Source organism: Chanodichthys erythropterus, chromosome 11 (genome assembly GCF_024489055.1).
Source record: "Chanodichthys erythropterus isolate Z2021 chromosome 11, ASM2448905v1, whole genome shotgun sequence".
Classification (NCBI taxonomy): Eukaryota; Metazoa; Chordata; class Actinopteri; order Cypriniformes; family Xenocyprididae; genus Chanodichthys; species Chanodichthys erythropterus.
The window spans coordinates 31,706,762-31,727,766 of NC_090231.1; positions in this window are offsets into that span (position 1 = coordinate 31,706,762).

Consider the following 21,005-nt stretch of genomic DNA (forward strand, 5'->3'; position numbering starts at 1 on the left):
CGAAATTCGCGTCATGCGCACTCTATGCTGACCCTCGTGTACGAGTAAAAAGTGAAGTATACTTTGGGTTTTAGAGGTTTGTTAAAATCATTAATCATTAATTATAAAAACATTAATTATTAACAATAATAATATTGATGTTAACCTTAGCAACTCTTGGGTCACTTCCAGTCTGTGAGGCAGACAGGTCAGTGCGAGACTAGAGTCATAGTTCACAGAGCTAATGTACGTTGAGATCACAAGGTAGATGTGGTAGTGCTCAATATGGATTCAAATTGTGTTTGAGGATTTCAGTCAATGTGCTTAGACAGTCTCTTTCTCCAACTCACCACTCTTAACACAGCTGTAATGACACCATCCGGATGTTTGCTCTTACGCTCACAAATTGCTACAGATTGGTAAAGAGGGAGCAAAGCCATGGAGGTACTCCAAAATGTCACCAAGGGGTATTCATTTTCTTTCCTCTTGATAAATACACACACATACAAACATGTGGCAAAAATTTGTAGGGACTCATAGTGTAGTGTACACAGGTCTAAATTCTGTCAGTCAGATGGTAAGCTAGCTCAGCTTTCTGTGAGAATTCGACGAGGTAAAAGACTGATATAGGGCATGACATGCTGACAGACATTTGTGTGCCTTATTCGCCCTTAAAATATCTTTAAAGACCCATTAAATCACATGACAAGTGTCATTTGCTTTCCTGTATTCCCCATGAGAACATGTTCCACCCAAACTCCAGGTTGAGTGTTTCACCCCATTTTTTAGGTAACACTTTACTAATATCAATTTGTTTACCAAATTAGTTAATGCAGTAGCTAACATCAAATAATAATGACCAACATTCTACAGCATTTATTCATCTTGGTTAATTTCTAGTACATTTTTAACAAGTAGTATAAATAAACATTAATTTTATTTATTATTAACAAACATGAATTAAAGGTGCCCTAGAATTAAAAACTGAATTTACCTTGGCATAGTTGAATAACAAGAGTTCAGTACATGGAAGTGACATACAGTGAGTCTCAAACACAGTTGTTTCCTCCTTCTTATGTAAATCTCATTTGTTTAAAAGACCTCTGAAGAACAGGCGAATCTCAACATAACACCGACTTTTACGTAATAGTCAGGCTCATTAATATGTATGGCAACGGCCCCAATATTTGCATATGCCAGCTCATGTTCAAGGCATTAGACAAGGGCAGCCAGTATTAACGTCTGGATCTGTGCACAGCTGAATCATCAGACTAGGTAAGCAAGCAAGAACAACAGCGAAAAATGGCAGATGGAGCAATAATAACTGACATGATCCATGATAACATGATATTTTTAGTGATATTTGTGAATTGTCTTTCTAAATGTTTCGTTAGCATGTTGCTAATGTACTGTTAAATGTGGTTAAAGTTACCATCGTTTCTTACTGTATTCACCGAGACAAGACTGTCGTTATTTTAATTTTTAAACACTTGCAGTCTGTATAATTCATAAATACAACTTTCTTTACAAATCTCTCCAACAGTGTGTAATGTTAGCTTTAGCCATGGAGCATAGCCTCAAACTCATTCAGAATCAAATGTAAACATTCAAATAAATACTGTACTTACGCGGTTAGACATGTTGCATGACGAACACTTTGTAAAGATCCATTTTGAAGGTTATATTAGCTGTGTGAACTTTGTTTATGCTGTTAAAGGCAAGCGCGAGCTCTGTGGGAAGGGAGCAGGAGAAATTAAAGGGGCCGCAGCCTGAATCAGCTCATATTTAATGATGCCCCAAAATAGGCAGTTAAGAAAATTAATAAAAAAAAATCTATGGGGTATTTTGAGCTGCTAATTGACAGACACATTCAGGGGAATCCTTAGACTTATATTACATCTTTTAAAAAGACATTCTACGGCACCTTTAACAAATTAGCATTAACATGTATTAATAAATGCTGTAAAAAAAAAAAAATTTAGTTCATGACATCTGAAGTCACATTTACTATTGTTCTGCAAATTTCCAAGGGAAAAATCCAGTCATTTCAATAGGAATCCTCACAATTAGGAATTTTATGTGAGGACTAAAGATTTTTTCACAACGGGTTCAAGTTGATCAAATGAATTTTTCATGTCGACCAACAGATAGATTGTTGGTTTGAAAGTCACTTAAATGTGAGCAGTGCTTCATACGTCGCTACACTATTCACAATAGACATTTTTCTCTGCTCGCTTCTGGATGACTGGATGACTTATTCTCAGCACAGGTTTGGTGTCGTTTTAAAGTGCAGTATTCCAACTCTGTGAATATTCATAGCAAATTCTCGATGGCATGAATCTGAACCAATGAAATATGATTTTCAAACTCATGCTGATGTTAAAAAAAAAAAAAAAAAAAAAAGATCTTTCTCGCGCTGACTGTCAGATCTGAGTCATTTTTTGTGGGATTCCAACAAATAAAAAAACACATTTTGTGAAAATAACATTAACTTATTTTTGACAATTTTCTCATTCCGACTCCTTTTGCCAGCAGGGGTCTAATTATTAAATAAGCATATCTACTAAAAGTGATTTTTTTTTCACTTTCAGGAGTATACCACACACAGTAGATGCTTCTATCAAACAAAACTCAAATGTTGACTTCATAGTGTTTTTAAATCCAAGTTAGAAACTCTTTGAACCCAATAATTATAATATCCTGCATTCAAAAAGTTTGATATGACTAATTAAATGTGACAACTGTGTAGCAACACACACAACCACACTGCTTGTACTGTAGTCAAGTAACCACTTCCTCTTTCTTTTCTTTTTTTTTCTTTTTTGTGTGTGTGTCAGTTTTTTTGTCACTCCCTGTCTGTCTCTCTCTCTTTCCCTCTCTGACTAACTCTCTTGAGGTTTGGCAGCTGAGCCCCAGAGTTAAGTGGCTTTTCTAGTTTATCCTGAGAGGTCAGTGGGAGAAATGAAACCTCATCTCTGAGCCATGATCGCAGCCCTCGAACATGACAACTGCGTTGGAGTAGGATCACAATTTAGCTTTCTGTCAAAAGCTACATTTTTGTATGCAATAAAACAAACAAGGAAATCCTGTGTGTGTGTGTGTGTGTGTGTGTGTGTGTGTGTGTGCGCATACATGTGTATGAAAGCAGACGCAGCTTAGACGGTGGTAGCAGCATTGTCGGCGGTTTCAGTGGCGGGTGAATTACAGCCTGCTGTAGAGCTGTGGTTTAGTCTGCTCTCTCTCACACACAGTAAAGCACTCCACTCGTCTCTCATCAAGGGCTCTCGCTTCATAGGCCCCGATGCGCAACAGTGCTGTAGGCCTTGAACCCGCACACAAATGCACACACACATGCACTTGGGTGGGCCGCGAGTGCCTGGCTTGGGAACTCAGGCTTGCCACAGGTGCTCCTCTGTTCTGTGTGTGTGGCTAATGAAGCTCGTAAAGATGGTGGATCATTACTGAAGTGTCTTCATTGTAGCCCTGCAGACTTGCAGGTTCCTGCCAGGTCCTCTGACACACGTTTCTGTGGTAGCAGGTATAAAATTAGCACTAAAAAGATGGAGATTGTAATCCGTAGGCACACTTGCAGACATTAAGTGTGTTTACGTGCACTTTAAAAGTTCAGTTATAGACTAAAACAGTAATTCATCTTTTTTGAAATGTCATGTAAAATCATACCAGTCGATTTTTTACTAAGTCGGACTAACAGACCTAGATAATGCGTTTGTAGCTGGGCTTTGTCCTGTATGCTTATCAAACTACAAATGGCCTCGCTGTTGGGTGCTTGCTCCGAAAGACATGATAATGTTTATTTAATCCTTCATAGATTGGATTATGCATCATGTCATGTACTTGACCTGACAGATGAAGACTGTAGAAGCATGAATCCTGTAGATTTCAGCTCTGTTGATCTGACTTTTGCAGTACACACACAAAGGAATTGTGATGTGATTACACTAAGCTTGGTAAAGCCTGTAAAACATGGACTATTAAAAATAACAATACATTAAATACAGTAGTATAGATAAATGTAACTTTGAAAGTAAGTCTGCACTAATGCTTGTAAACAGATTGTGTGTGATGTGTGTGTGTGGGTGTGTAAAAATGTGTTACCAAGAGTCAACATTCTAGCTTATGTCTGGTTCTCAGCTTGCTTAGCATGCTAAGGAGTGTTACATAAATTACAGCTTACACTGCTTTTCTACGTGTCTATGTTTCTCTCTTTCTCTTCCTCTTTCCTTATCCAGAATTAGTGCGAGTGTCCATCTGCTGTCATCACTACTCACAGACACTTGTTAATGAGGCTTCAGATTCGACCCCCACTGGTGGATTTGAACAGGTACTGCTCCCAAACACCCAAATTATGTCAAAAAGACTGAAAACATTTTGAATTATCGCTCAATGTCTTTTAAATTTGGTAACCTCTAAAGTTTGGGGTCAGTAATATTTCATTAATGTCTTTTATGCTCACCAAGGCTGCATTTAATTGAACAAAAATACAGTATATTTTAAAATGAAATTTATTCCTGTGATGGCACAGCTTTTTTTTTTTTGGGCCATTACTCAGTGTCACATGATCCTTCAGAAATCATTCTTATATGTTGGTTTGGTGCTCAAGAAACAGCTCTGCTGCTTAATATTTTTCTGGAAACCATCACACTCTGATGCTGATTCTCTTTCTTAACAGCATTTTTGATCATGTGATAATTGCAGGGTTTCTGAGCACTGGGTGCAAGGATGTGTGACCTGTTTACATTCCTGTGTGAAATACAGATGTGCTCCTACAGATAGGCGCTCTAGAATGTGGTCAGTCTGCGGTGTTCCAAGACACATTTCGAACTGTCTAATCTGTGACGCACTTCCTTTGCTCTGCCATCTACTGCTACTGAAAAGACTTGGCCTCAGCAGCCACTTCCTGCCTGAGATGAGCGTCTTCTCTGTGGTTTTGATGGTGAGTGGAACATGTGGCTACTGAAACATCCTCATAAGAGAAAAACAAAACCAAGAAGAATAGCAGATAGAACTACTTTAAATATTAGAGCCTCTTTAGTTATTGGTTTTCTTTGACAGGATTTAAAAAAAAAAGAAAAAAAAAAGAGGTAACTGTGAATTTTGTTTTTTTGTAATTGCGACTTAACAGTATATGTGGCAATGTGACTTTATTAATGTAACTTTATATCTCACATTGTTAATTTTTATTTTGAACATAATCTCACAATTTCTTTTTATTTTTTACTCTGATGTGTAAATAATTGTCAGAATTCCTGATGTGCTGTATGAATAAAAAAAAAATCTCACAGCATGTTGCAGGAAACATCTTATTGTAGTTATTATGTGACGGTTATGTGATAATGCTGCGCATACTTATTCTGCTCATTGCGCGTTCAGGTAGCCTGCTTCTCTACACGCCTCATGGGCAAATGGAGCTGTTCTCTGCCAGAGCCCAATTAGTGAGGGTCACTGAACAACTTTGACGTGGGTATGTGCGGTTACCCCATCAGTGGGCCAGATAGCTCATTAGTGCTAGCGCGCTGTGGACTCAGTGTCCTTTGCTGAGCATGCAATCTGTCTGTAGTAATCCACAGGAAGCTGGCATGGGAAGGGGGGGAAAAGGCTGTACTAAAAAAGGTTGTCTAAAAAGCAGGCTTGAGGTGTAAGCGGCATGTTGCCAGAGCAGTATAGATTTATTGGACTGTCCTAACACAAGGTGGAGAGGCGGCGAGAGAGAGCAGCAAGGACAAGCATCTCTGCACCCTCACAGTCGATTGTTCAGTAGAGCCGAAAATGTGTTTTCAGATCTTGGCTGGACTTGCTGTCCTGGGGGAGACGGAATAAGTGAGGGAAGCACAAGAAAGAGATTCCATGTGTCTGGATGATGGTCGATGTTAGTGTACTGGATATATATGTGTGTGTGTGTGTTCATTTATATGTCAAAAACCATGTTCTCAGGACTTGGCCTGAAGACTGAAGTGTGTTGTGCTTGTCAGGTTGAGCCCTCAGACTGACTGGATTCATTTTGGCCTGAATTGTTTCATCATACGACTTCATAGTTGTCAAAATCATAGTCATGTTTACAGTGTCTGTAGTATTCTGTATGTGCTTTCAAGTCATGTTAGAAAGGTTATGTTTACAAGCACATGAATATCACCACAAAGTCGTAATTACAAGTGGGAAACTTTTCTCACTTTTCTTCAAGCTTCAAGTTTCCCAGATGGGAGCATGTCAGCAGTGTTTGGGGGTAAGGCATTACAAGTGACTTTAGTTATGTAATCAGATTACTTTAAGTAAAGTAGCGCATTACTTTTTCAATTTACAACAAAATATGTAAGTTACTTTTTCAAATGATTAACGCAAGTTACTTTTTCACTTTTATTGATTGACAGCTCTCCTGTCCCCATGTTGAGAGAAATAACGTGCAAAGGCGTTGTGTGTGCTATGTAAAAATAATGGTTATTGTAGTTCTAGACTAAATATGAACATACATTTATTCCTCTCACTTGCACGAAAACATTCAGTATTCCTCAAAATGAATACAAACAGTGAAATGCAATCTCAGAATTTTACGCAAACCTGTAATAATTAACTATATTAAATTATACATATATTCTATATGTATTTAATCTCACTTTATTAACAAATGTCTTTTCTACTGACCTTCAATGATCTAATTTAACCATACTAATTAGCAAAACCTCTTTTAGATTAGATTTAGAAATAAGAGTGTTGAACTTCCTTCTCCTGTATTCTGTTCTTCTTTAATCCAGAATGGCAGCACAGCTGAAAGGTTTGTTTGAGCTGCACCATCTACTGTATAGGCGTAAATGTGCATTTCCTTCAGCCTGAGGCTTATTCATTTCACTTTTGGTGTGAAATGGCCTTAACATGCCAAAAATAGAATTGTTTTTGTTGTTATTAAAAAACAAACAAGCAAGCCCAACCCAGGCAAGAAAAAGTAACTTTGGTGTAGCCAGTAGACTTAGTAGATCATCTCATTCTAGCATTCTGTGTTGAGAGGAGTTTAGCCCAGAAGCCTCAGAAGGACTGGACTAGGAAGGACAGAGCCTCACTACAATGCAGCCTTCTGATTGAGAAGCACCCTGTTTTTTATAGTGTGTATATGGGATCAAGTTTTGACTGGTTAGCATGGGCCAGTTAGCCCCTGTTGGTGGGTGTTGTAACTACACCATCAGGGGAGGCAAACAGCATATTTTTCCCATAGTAAATGCTCATATTATATTCAATATGTTTACATTGGTCTTTACCCTGTCCTGTATATCTTTACAGTTTACAGTAAGCAGATGGTGTCTCAACGGTCTAGTCATTTGTTCAGACTGCCAGTCATCACGTGAGCGCAGTACTCTCTCTCTGTCTCATGTGGCACAGCCGTCAGGGCTCTAGACACCTACCTGTATGTTACCAGGGCAACACCTGCTCTGAGACTATTAGGACTGCAGTCTTGGCAACGGTGTGAGTAGCTCTTTGAGGAAAGATTTCTATCATGTACAACAGAAGATCTAATGATTATTTCCCCCCCACTCTTTCCAGAGCCTATCAATCAGCTTTAAACTGCACAATATAATAACATGACTCTGACATTCTAATATGAATTCCCGGGATGCAGCTTTTTTTTTTTTTTTATTTGTTTCCCAAATATGTTATTGGATTGCTTAGTTGTGTTCCAGTATTAAGAGAAATACATTTCACTGTTGATATGAATGATCTTACTATGTATGTCATAGATTAATATTGGTGATAGATTAATATAGATTTTTTTAATAGATTTTTTGTATTTTTATTGATATTTTATATTCAATATTTTAGTAGGTAAATGACAGGAACAAAACAAAAAAACATTTAAATGACCATCTGACGAACAGCTCTGCAAAGAGTTTTTGCTGAGGTGTCACTCTCTGCATACAGGTATGACGAAACAGAAAGCAATAATACATTTTTAATGTGCGGGCTCAAAATGCTGACAAAGATACGAGACTCCCTCTGCTGAAAATCTATGTCTTTTGAATAAATAATCATCGAAGACAGCTGTATTTTTTTTGTCCATTTCCAAAATTCTTCCCCTGTAAAGTGTTCTATTAATTGCATCAGAGTTTATTGCATCAGAGATTTGTCGCTTTGCACATAACTGTTTGGTTCGATGTCTGTTTGCAATCTGTTCCTAAGGGGTCACGATTTAGCTGGTTAGCACAGCCCCATTAACCCTTGCATATGGTAGTTGACCACACCAGCTGGTTGATACATCACTAATATTTCATCAAAGCATAGTTTTACCAGTGACATACTGTGTTAAATTTTTTTTTTCCTGTTTGTTGCCTTTCATGCCACAGGTCATGTGAACAAACTGTGCCATCCCATTAATCAGCAGGCCTAAGGGTTGTCATGGTCACGTACACACTGTAAGATTCAGGAGTGACAACTGCATTTAAATATGGGAGTGAATCCCCTAAATTATGTGTGTTCGGAACACGCCTCACCCTTGAAACTCTTGAAACTCCCATGATTAACAGCTTGGAAACCATAGTGACATTCTGGCATCTCTCATGTTTGGTAGCCATTATTGTGACCAAATTAGCCTAATATTACAATGACAAAACACTCGTTATTTTCAGAAACGTATCTAACTAATCACAGTCGACGGAGGCATCGTATTTTGTTTATGCTTGTACAGCCTGTTTCACACTCTTTCTGTTGTCATGATCACTTATAAGCATTTTGGGCTTGTTGTTTAAAGGAACACTCCACTTTTTTTGAAAATTTTGAAAAATTTTCCAACTCCCCTAGAGTTAAACAGTTGAGTTTTACCGTTTTCGAATCCATTCAGCTGATCTCCGGTTCTGGCGGTACCACTTTTAGAATAGCTTAGCATAGTTCATTGAATCTGATTAGACTGTTAGCATCTCGCTCAAAAATGACCAAAGAGTTTTGATATTTTTCCTATTTAAAACTTGACTCTTCTGTAGTTACATCATGTTCTAAGACCGACGGAAAATGAAAAGTTGTGATTTTCTAGGCCGATATGGCTAGGAACTATACTCTCATTCCGGCGTAATAATCAAGGAACTTTGCTGTGTAATATCATTGCACTGCTGCAGCCATGGAACGGCAGCAAAGTTCCTTGATTATTACGCCTGAATGAGAGTATAGTTCCTAGCCATATCAGCCTAGAAAATCACAACTTTTCATTTTCCGTCGGTCTTAGAACATGATGTAACTACAGAAGAGTCAAGTTTTAAATTGGAAAAATATTGAAACTCTTTGGACATTTTTGAGCGAGATGCTAACGGTCTAATCAGATTCAATGAACTATGCTAAGCTATGCTAAAAGTGGTAACGCCAGACCCGGAGATCGGCTGAATGGATTCGAAAACAGTAAAACTCAACCATATAACTCAAGGGGAGTTGGAAAATGAGCCTATTTTCAAAAAAAGTGGACTGTTCCTTTAAGCTTGGCTCATAAAGCGATCGGGTTTATGGAGTTATTAAAGTGAGCAGACACGGGCCACAATATTTTATTCTTATTTTCAGCTTAAAGCATTTAGATTTATTTAGGTTTATTATGGGTTTGTTCTTGTTCGCTGATTTTTCTAGCAAGACCTGGCAACACAAATGAGTCAAGGCTCATACTGCTTTCCCTGTGATTCACCATACAGTCACATACAGAAGGGAGACATCTCTGATGTACGTTAACGTCATTAACAACTAGTTGTTCGGTTCGGTTTTGTATACACTGCATAGAATTTGTGTAAATGCAGTTGTTACTACACTGTAAAAAATTAAAGTTAAGAAAACTTAAACTTAAAACTTTTAAGTTTTCTCATTTTTTGATTTTTTTTTACAGTGTACCTGTATTTTTTGGGAGTTAATTCGGCTGCAGAATGCAGTTGTCACTCCCGTATTTTACTCATCTGTGTGTGTACAGAACGGGATTAAGCACTAAAAGGTGAACTGACAACCGAATTTAGCTGCAGTGTGTACGTGGTGTCATGTTCTCATGATCACTATGGCATTCTGTGTTATGAACAAACTTAAAACCGTATTCACCACCATGGTACCAAAAATCCTTGCTGCAAATAAAGGACCATCCATTAGACAGCAAGAACAGATGGTTCAAGACAGGAGTGAAAAAGGGTAGAGTAACACCACATCCATTCCTGGCGAGTTTTGCCCTTAATTCACATTTCACACAGAGGTCCGGATTCACACCACCAGGAAAGAAACTCACATGGCCATGTACAAGCCTCATGACATCATGGTGTGTGACTCACAGAGTCACTTAGCAAAAATATCTTAAATCAAAAAACACATCCAGCTGTTTTCTGACTCACCACATGATATGTGAACTGGGCACAGGTCTTTTTAATTGGTCTTTTTAATGCTTAGCAGTTTAACAAGACTGACCTTGAAGATCGCTGTGAAATACGTTCTCTGTGATTGTTTTAGTTTGAAGTGAATAAATACAAAATAAGTTCACTGGCACCGAATTGCACAGTAATTAAGTCATTAGCACCAGTTAAATATGCTATTTGTTTTTAGCTTGCCATCAGCCATATTCATAATAATTGCTTGAGAACTGCAGCCTTGTTGGAGATACATTAACATGGAGCAGTCTGATAATTAGAGAATTAAAAGAAAGTCCATTTTTAATCTTCTTTGGAAAAGAAGACTAATGGATTTCACACACACACACACACACACACACATGGTTAGCGCATTAATCTCTGTTGATTTGGCTAATCGTTTTCTCTCTCTTGTGTGTAAGATCATAGAAAGATGATTATGAGGTTTTGGGTTCGGGAGACATTTTCAGTCCGGAAGAAACAGCTGAGTGTTACGATCGATGAATCCTGTTTCAGGCCCCGGCAGACTTCATGATCCGTGAGGAGGTTAATCAGAGTTAATCAGAGTAACTGACTGCTCTGAGCTAGCGCACACATCTTGTGTGTATGTGTTTGTGTGTTGAGCTTTTATGATTGTGAAATCAACATAACACATTTGTGGGGTGTGTGTTTCTGTTTATTAGGGTGTGTAAGAGAGGGTGTTAATATATGCATACGGTTACAATGGGTGTTAACGTATGCATGATAACGGAGCCTGAGGTACGTTTGATGTGTATCGCAACTCCTGCTCTATGCTTTTTGATAACCCCACGTTTGAAGCATTTTTGTGCCTTCACTCTCACTCTTTCCCTTCATCTCCCATCTCACCATCTAGTCCTAGTGTGTGCTGACAGGAAATAGAGCTCAACAGCAATCCGTTGCCGGTGAAGAGGATATTTTTAGAGAGTGTGTCATTCAGAGAGCATGGCAGTACTTGTGTGAAGTCAATTTTGCCTGGAGGGGGATTTAAGTTGCAGTGAGTACCAGAGGGAAAGTTTTTTTTTTCTGGGAAGGTCATGAAATTAACATCTAGGAGGAGTGAGTCAGAAGGGGCCTGCAGTGACAGATAGCCTTTGTGTTCAACAGGAAAACACTGGAAAACACTGGTGTGTATTGTCAAGACAAGCCCGCCTGCTCCCATCTCCTCTCTGCTCCTTCCAGAAGTGTGTAAAGTACAGAACATTGAGACTGTGTGTGTTTGTTTCAAAGGAAACAGGCAGGATTTAAAAGGTTAAAACCTAGAATCAATCATACTGTTGCACTGAAGATTTCACTTTATTTAGAAAAAGAGATTTTTCTCTTATTGCGGTGTTCAGCTTTTCTAGCCTCAAGCATTTGGTCCAAGGTCTTGAGAGGTGATAGTGGACACTGAACCCATTTAGCACTGAACTGATATATCACATCCCCACTGCTGACACTCTTAGCCTCTTAACAAGTGCTCTTAACTTCCTTTCTCACCCTCTGCTCTGCTCTGCTCATTGTCCATAGCAAAGTTACAAAGAAACTCAAGTGTTTGTTTTGCTTTTGCCACATGAATGGGCAATTCACATTTTGCATATGAAATACCAGACATTTTCTGCTTAGTGACATGCATACGGTAGGATAATAAAGGAAGGAAGATGGGAAAATAAAACACATTCCAATCATTTTTGTTTTATTTACAACTTTGAAAAAAATATATATATATATTTTAGTGTTTTACATTGACAAAAATATATAGAGACATTTTTCAAAATATCATATTTGATATCGTATATCATAAAGAAGACAAAGATGACAGAATTTTAATTTGTAAACATAAGGAAGATTAAAAAGAAAGCACATCCATCCATCCATCCATCCTAGATAAAATGATTCTCATATGAAAAGGCTGAACCTTTAAAGAGCAATCTGAGCAATATTTTTTTTTCATTTTGGGAAATTCTATTATCAAAACTATATTAAATTCTAATCACTCCACAAATGATCACTTATGGCAAACTGCTGTAACTGTGAGTGAGAAAGCGTATTTGCATGTGCATGGGGGGGAGGGGGGTTTGGGACCCCTCAGCTGTTACCCTATGCTGTTGATCACGTTTTGTCAGAAACTCATCTGCTCTGGATGGTTTCTGAAGAGGCCCCTGAGTGGGTCTGTCATTCACATGAAGCCTCTTGAACCTGCCCGCCCTCAGCCTCCCTACATCCCAATTAATGGGGAAAAAAGGCTGAGAGGGGGTGCTTGACTCTGACAGACGCTCTCTAATTGTTATCCTCCATCCCTGCGGATACTCTAGTTTTCACATTCACAGACACAGGCTGTCTGATTGCTCTGTGCCTCTACATAAGCTGAACACCCTCTGCCTTGAAGGAAGATGTGCTAAGCATATAAGTGCTTGTTACATTTTTATATTCAAATAGAATCTATCGTTCTATCTTTCTATCTATCGATCGTTCTGTCAACCGTTCTATCTATGATCGTTCTATCTATCTATCGTGTTCTATCTGTTGTTCTATCTATTCTTCTATAGATTGTTCTATTGATCATTCTATCGTTCTATCTATCAATCGATCATTCTATCATTGTTCTATAATTTTTTCTGTCATATCAAAAAATTCAACCAACCAAACTTGATATTAAAAAATATGTAATTTTTTTTTCAATTCAGTTTCAGTTTCAATTTATGCCTTTTTTTTTAATTATGATTCTTATATATATAAAAAATTGCCACCTCAATTACAGTTTTATTTGTTCCCTTTGGTAGTATTTTCACAAGTAAGGTGTACATTTTCAAATAGTACCAAAGCGAATAAAAAAAACTGTAAACTGGAATTTAAAAAGCATTTTCAAAGCAATTCCAAATGACGCATGACCCTGGTGGGAATTTTGCTGTTAAGATTACATCCATATTGTAAGTGACATCACTCAAATCTATACAAACATTTTCCTCAGACGTCAGTCTGCATCGATACTTACATCAGCAGTGATGTGTAAATGTGAATTTAGTCCTCTGATTTTGTTCTTTGTTCTTGTGTCCTCAAATATTTGTGGCTAACTTTAGCAAATTACAGTTGTGTGATGACAACGGCTACGCCTGTAATGTGATATTAATCGCCCTTCTTTATGAAAGCAAGTGTGCAGTTCTAATCCATCAACTGTGGTTTCCACACAATGTCTGTGATGTTTACCTTTCCTTGTTTTGACTGTTTGCTGGTTCTGGTTGGCTGAATTCACCTTTGAAACCATTTCCTATTGTCTCTGCTTGTGATGGCAACCAGTCACTCCACCTAATGCTGTTGAGGTATTTGTGTTTGTGGTGCTGGTGTAGTCAGCTATGTGTACGTATGTGTGTTTGAGAGAGAGCAAGAGGGAGATTTCACACCCTGTAGGTTGTAGGCTGTCAGTGACGCACATTCCAGACTGTCCGCCCAGGCCTCTGTCACAGTGCCATTAACACTAGTGCATGCTGGGAGTGCCACTCTTCTCTGTGAGTGCATTAATGGAGCCTTTAAAAAAGGAAGGTTAAAAGCAACACATCCTGCTCAGATCAATTCTTTATTGTGGTAGTGAACCGTGGCTGCTGTGACTCTTTCCTCTTGTTAACATAATGCTTTAAAAAGCAACCGAACGGATTTTACTGTATAAATAATGCAAATGGAAGGTAATCACTAAAAGCAACAGGTTATGGTACACTCATCACTTTTCAGTGCTGGCGGCAAACTGTACACAGACTTAAAAGCTTTCTGCAGTGAGAGAAGGAAAGAAGGAGGAAAATGCAGAGCTTTACGTGAGTTGAATAAAGCAGTAGCATTGATAGAGAAGTATGGGGACAGCATTTTGTATTTCCAGAAACCCCATAACCTCACAGAAGGGGACAAACCTCTTAAGGCCTGAACATCAGATACAGCATGGCTGCTTTATTCCAGCGGTGTTCATTAGGTCAAGATGTCGGGTTGAGCTTAAAAGCACTCAAGCAGAGTTTATAGTCATTTATGAAGCAGGCAGTACAGGTTAGAAAAATACAGGCATGTTTTAAGGAACTGTAGATTTTGAAGGTACTGCAAGAAATAAAGGAACACTGAGATGTAGTATTTTGAGCCCGATCACACGAAAATGCGTATAAATAGTATGAGTGTGTAATCTCGTAGAATATGTATGCCAAAAACTAATTTTGGCGTGCTTATGGTAAACAGTTTTTCGCGTGCATAATACGCACTTTATGGCGTATTATATGTATGAAACCCCCAACCCCCCACCCCCATCCTACCCAAGAGCGTATCATATACATGCCATAAAGTGCGTATCATATGCACGCGAAAAACTGCATACCATAAGCATGCCAAAACTCACTTTGGCGTATATATTCTACGAGATTACACACTCATACTATTTATACACATTTTCATGTGATCGTGTTGGTATTTTTTTCAATCTCATAACCTTGTTCTAAACTTTACATAATTGTGTTTCTCACTATTAAGAGGTCATGTTAATTCTCGGTAGCATAATTAGAATAGGATACAATAGAACTCCCTGAGGAAAATGTCTTGATACAATAACAGACCCCAGCACATAGCAGAAGGGCCTAAGATGTCATATCAGTCTAAAGTGATGAAACATATATATCAAAGAAAAGGGAAACCTGTTTTTACTTTAAACATTTTTCATTTAAAATATATGAAAATGCATTCAATGATATGTAAAGTTGATGAATGAACCATGTTTTTGTGTATGTACATTATTTAGTCTTTTTTTAAATATTTTTATAAATATATTTTTTCCTACTGTGGAAGTCTATGGGGTCCATCAACGGTTTGGTTACCAATATTCTTCAAAATATCTTCTTTTGTTATAAAGAAATTTATACAGCACTCTAAAAAATGCCAGGGATTGGGTTGTTTTCACCCAGCCATTTTTTTTTTCAACCAATTTTGGATTTATTTTTTTAGCCAGCAATATAGTAATATAGTAAAAGGCATGTTTTTGCTCACCCCTAAATAGGGGCAAATTTATGGGGTATTTTAAGCCGAAACTTGTCCAGACCTGAGACTTATTACATCTTGTGAAAGAGGGCATAATATGTGCCCTTTAACCCAACCTGCTGTGTTTGTCCGTGTTTAACCCAACTTGGGTTGTTTTTTTCACCCAGCATTTTTTAGAGTGAGGTTTGGAACAACTTGAGGGTGAGGAAATGATGACAGAATTTCCATTATTGGGTGAACTAACCCTTTAAGGAGGAAGTAAAGACTTGTCACAAGTCCTCCGGCATCCCTACTCCAACTCTAGTTATATTATGTATTAAAAATTATATTAGCATTACAATTATAATTAATTAGTCCGGGGGATCCAGAAGCTGAAGGTGAGTTTTGCTTTCAAGTCTTCCATCACAGACAGCAAGCCAAATATTTTTTCTTTCATCTACCTCAAAGATTATATGAAAATATGAACTCATAAACTAAGGTCATCAGAATAGGATTTGTAATCAGATGTTTAGTAAATCACAATTTGAATACATAATTGATTTTTATTTTTACGCTGAAAACATTTTAGAGGACTATGATCCAAGGCCAAAAAAGCACCCATTCCCTTTGAATGTAGTAAACAAAATAGTACCATCAACAAGAGATATTGATCTATTTTTCACATATTCACCCATCCTCTGAGTCCTTCTGAGGTTATGAATATCATTATGAAAAATGCCTGCAGAGATATGTGCCTGATGGTGGGTTGTGGGCCGTGACAGCGAGCTCTCTCCTCCTGCATGAGTATCAAACTCACTCTATAATATTATCAAAGAGTACTTAACCTTATCTGCGTTTCAAAATGTGATGGACTACACACGGATGGAGTTTGTCCAAGAGTTTCTGAAATCTGTTACTATCTGAGAGATAGATTAAGAGAGAGAACTGCAGTGGCAGAATAGTCAGTGGTCTCTAGTGAGTTAGATGGACCTTGGGCAGCTCCCTAGCCTTTAAGCGCTAAGTGGACTACAGGGAGACGCTGATAACAAGGTAGCAGCACTCTGTTAAGTCAACAGAAGGAGAGAGCAAAGGATTGTAGATGTTAAAAGCGTGATAGAGGACACAGGAGTTTCAGATCAAGGATGTGATAAGAATATCTGCTTCTGTTTGTGTAAATGCGTAAAGAAGAAAGAAATGTTATACAATACAAAAGTCTGCACAAGGCATGATATGATATATTTGATAGTGTCTGTAGTGTATGTGACATAGGTCTCTGCTTTTGTATGGTCTGTTTATTTCAGTTCTGCAGTCCAAAAACATACAATGCTGTATGTGTTTGCACCTTTTGTCATGTATATTGGGGATTTATCTTTGATCAAAGTAATGACACGAGATAATGGGCAATAAGATAATGGGCAATTATGATATAAGGGAGAAGACAGCTGCTAGATGATATTCTGAAAAAGAGGACAATTCACAAATTAAAGCTTCACCTTTTAAATTCAAAATCTGAAGCTTTTTCATTGGAATGACAGCTGGAAAAAAAGTAGATAAAGGCCCTCAACAAAACAATTCTCACTAAAATTATTTTAGAATAACCTGTGGTCTTAAGCATAAACTCCCATACAGATCTCTGGCTATTGGGCAGAACAACTAAAAAAACTGGGTTCTGTGCGATATATTTTTCACATATTCATCTATATTCGTAATTCAGAAAGCGAGACCGTCACTGCAGACTGCAGATCCACAAACCGTAATCAAAGCAGCGCATGCTTACCATTTTGAATATCATATACGCTGATCGCTTTCTATATTCCACTCGGCTCACGTTAATATTAAACATTCGCCCAGGGCCACTCAGGTACATGATGTAAAATTAGAACAGCCTTCTGTCTGTACTGCCTTGTTTGCTCACTCTTTTGCTATTATTTTTGCGCTTTGACTGAACAGCCAACCAGAGTTATCTCTCTCACCTGACGGCCTGACGGCCTGACGCTGATTCTACATGTTGAATCGGTCCACAATAACCCGACGGCGTCCGACTAGAGCCAACGGTGCAGAACACACCGGAAAAACTCAGTCAGCCAACGCTTAAAAATGGTCCGACATTGCCCGATGGCCGATTGTCGGCTTGGTGTGTCCCGGGCTTAAGAGTAAGTTCTATTTGACCAATTTGTAAAAAAAAAAAAAAAAAACAAACAACAAAAAAAAAAACATACCTTGTCACTGCCCCTGATTGAAAAAGTGACACTCCTAACTATAACTACTTAAATAGATTTTTAAGTATAATATTTAAAAAGAAAAATGAGTTCACTTTAAGACTTATTTGCAGTGATGTTGCTGTCAGTGTTGCCAAGTTCGTGGTTTTCCTGCGGAATTGGGCTACTTTTACACTGTTGCCGTGGGTTGTTTTTCATGTCCGCGGGTTGAAGCAACCACAAATAACATGATATTTAGCCCCAGGAATGCAAATTTTACCAGGGGAACCCTGCCAAAAATGCAGATTTTACCCCCCAGAACGTGATTTATACCAGGGGACCACCCTAAAATGTGAATGGGCTAGTTTTGAGTAGCTACTGGGCATGCTTTGTTGTGGAAAAACTGGCAACCCTGGTTGTTGTGCAGGGGGGGCTGATAGCATGGGCATATTGGGTGTGCTAACCTGATCACAGCTGTGTCATGCTAATGAGACCCTCAGGGCAGGGCTGGACTATTGCTCTTTGTTGCGTGTCTCCCATAAGACCTGATCTGAGGTGATAACCTTTGTTTTACACTGGGCCTCATATAATACTGCATTTCGACAGGTGTGCATGTGTCACAGGATAGGGGAATACTTACATGAAATCTTCCTCAAAGAACAATACCACCCACCCCACCCCCCCAGGGAAGTTTTGAGTGTATGTGATTTGTCAAATTCAGTACAAATGACACAAAATATCTGAAAGTAGCTGAGAACAAAGGATAGATGTTTCCATCGTACAAAAGCCTCACATTTACAGTCATCAGTTATGGATTGAATTGTTGTCTTGCTTTATTAGAAAAAAATATATAGTTTCTCATTAAACGGTTGTAAAAAGGTAGTTTTTAATGAGAGGTGGCATGTGAGAGAGTGTTCAGTAGACCCACTTCACAGCTAGTGAGCATGAACAAATATATCTGTGGGTGTTTGTGTGTGTGTAGGTGTAAAGTCAGCTATATTTCCTCTCATCCACTGTTCTCTCTGTCAGATGATTGCTTGGTTGGCACTATAGATACTGGTGGTGTTGAGGAGGTGCTTGACTTTTCATCCCCCCAAGCTTTCACACTCTGCCTGCAGCACCTGGCCACTTTGTTGACCTGCTTTTAAAGCCCTATCCACTTGTATCTCAATCACCAAAAATAACTGCGTCCCTCTGAAGAACTCCAGACCTTCTCGCTTTTCTCGCTTTTTCTCTCAAAGTGCAAAAGCACCTATGTAATGCGTTTTCTATTTATTTATTTTAAATTAAAAATAATAATGTAACGTATACTGTACATATTAACAAATGTTTAAAGTCAAGATAATTTAATCTCAGTCTGATTGAGCAGCAATATAACAGTTGAACAGCACTGGTCATTTCTTGTCACAGTCACCGATTCATTCATTCAACTAATTCGTTCAAACACATTGATTCATTAAGGAATGAAATGAGTCATTGAATCAATCATTGATTCATTCAGTAATCAGTCATTATTGATTATTAATATAAGACTTATGCTGTGGCTTCGTTTGGAACATTGGAGGAGCAAAAACAACTGACAATTTTGTCTAAAAATGTAAGGGCCTATTTACACCTGGTCACTTCATGCGTTTTCTCTGATCTGATAGTGAAAAGATGAGGCTTTCAGATCACTCAAACCACTTCAGGAGGTGGTCTGAGATGCATTCCAGATGAAACCAAGATGCATCTTGGTTGTTGAAACCACATATGTAAATTTTACTTCTCTCAAAACGTAAAAAAAAAAAAAAAAATGTGTGAGAGCATTATTGGCTATATGACATGTTATAGCCAGATATAACAGCACTACTGCAACACGCATCACCACAGGTGAGTAGATGAGTATCAAAGGAAACTGAAATGAAGTTGTAGATGCTCAACACACAATCTTCTTCATTAAAAGTAGTGAAACTAAATGTTCTTACCAGTGCTGATGCCACTCTTTCTCCTGTTGCAGTCTTGCAGTCTAACTGTGGCATCATTTCGGCAAAACGCAAAATATGTACCAAAACATACACTGCAGTTTTCAACAGAAATCAACACTAGAGGCTGTAAAAGCACTTTTAATCCTTTTTATATAACATTATGATTATGATTAATAAAGACTTATTTTCACGTGGCTCCTTGCAAAATATTATGCTATGACTTCAAAACACTTTATACTGTAGTAGCCATACATGATTTGTAAATTAATACATTTTGGAGTTTGCATCACATAATCAGCTGCATATGTTTGGCTTTTTTTGACATACAAAGCTTGCTAGCTCAGCTGGTATAATCTAAAACAATATCCGTAAAAATAGGACACAATATACTGTTTTAATTCAATGGAATTAGATGGAGAAAATGCAGCACATTCTGTTGCTTTCGTTGACGTGTACTTTGCATATAGCGCGGGAATTGAAGGATTTATATTTGTTTTGGGAAGACACATTTATGTGGAACCATTTTAACAAATCAGATAGCTATCCGATCAGTAAAAACACATGAAGTGACCAGGTGTAAACAGGCCCTAAATGACTACACATTATAGGCTTATTATAGTAACTATAACTAAAACCATAAAAACACTTATTACTTACTTGAAATAAACCTTAAATTAAAGGGAGACTCAACCCAAAAATAAAAATACTGTCATCATTTACTCCCCCTCAAGTAGTTCCAAACCTGTATAAATGTAATTATTTGGAAGAATGTCAGTGACCAAACAAATCTCGTCCCCCATTGACTACCATAGTAGGAAAAATAAATGGGGGACAAGATCTGTTTGGTTACTGACATTCTTCCAAATAACTTCTTTTGTGTACAGCAGAACAATGAAATTTATACAGGTTTGGAACTTCAACTCATTTTTGGGTGAATTATCCATTTAAATGAAATAAAATATTTAGAAGTATTTCAAAGTATTTTATTTCAGCTAGTTGCTGAAGAGTAACACTTCTTATTTTCATTTAGTTTAACTTGATGTAAGTTACAAACTGAAGTAAAAATTTGCAAAAAAAATACAGACGTTTAAAAAAAAAAATACTACAAATGACAAAAAATACTACAACTTGAATTAAAACCAAAAACTAATAATAGCATCTGAGTGATACTAATGCTGCGTTCCAGGCAACCCGTAACTCGTGTTTTTCCAACCTTCTACCAGTGAAAGTGCACTGGAACTGCAGTCAAACCCGTGACTTCCCACCCGTGAACTCGTACTAGATCAATGTACTCCCAGTTACGGGTTCTGACGTCACATAGCCCGCGAAACAACAATGGCAGCCCCTACGGATGCGGTGTTTATGCAAGTGCACGGTAAAATAAAAGGTATAACAGCTTCTCTTGCCTTATGCGCCGTTTTCCTCCTCTGTTTCCCTCAAATAAGCAAGGAGTAAGCACCTTTGGTGATAGAAATAATTGTTAATGAGCATAAGCCCTGTACGGTCCGCCATGTTGGTTTGTTGACACTTTT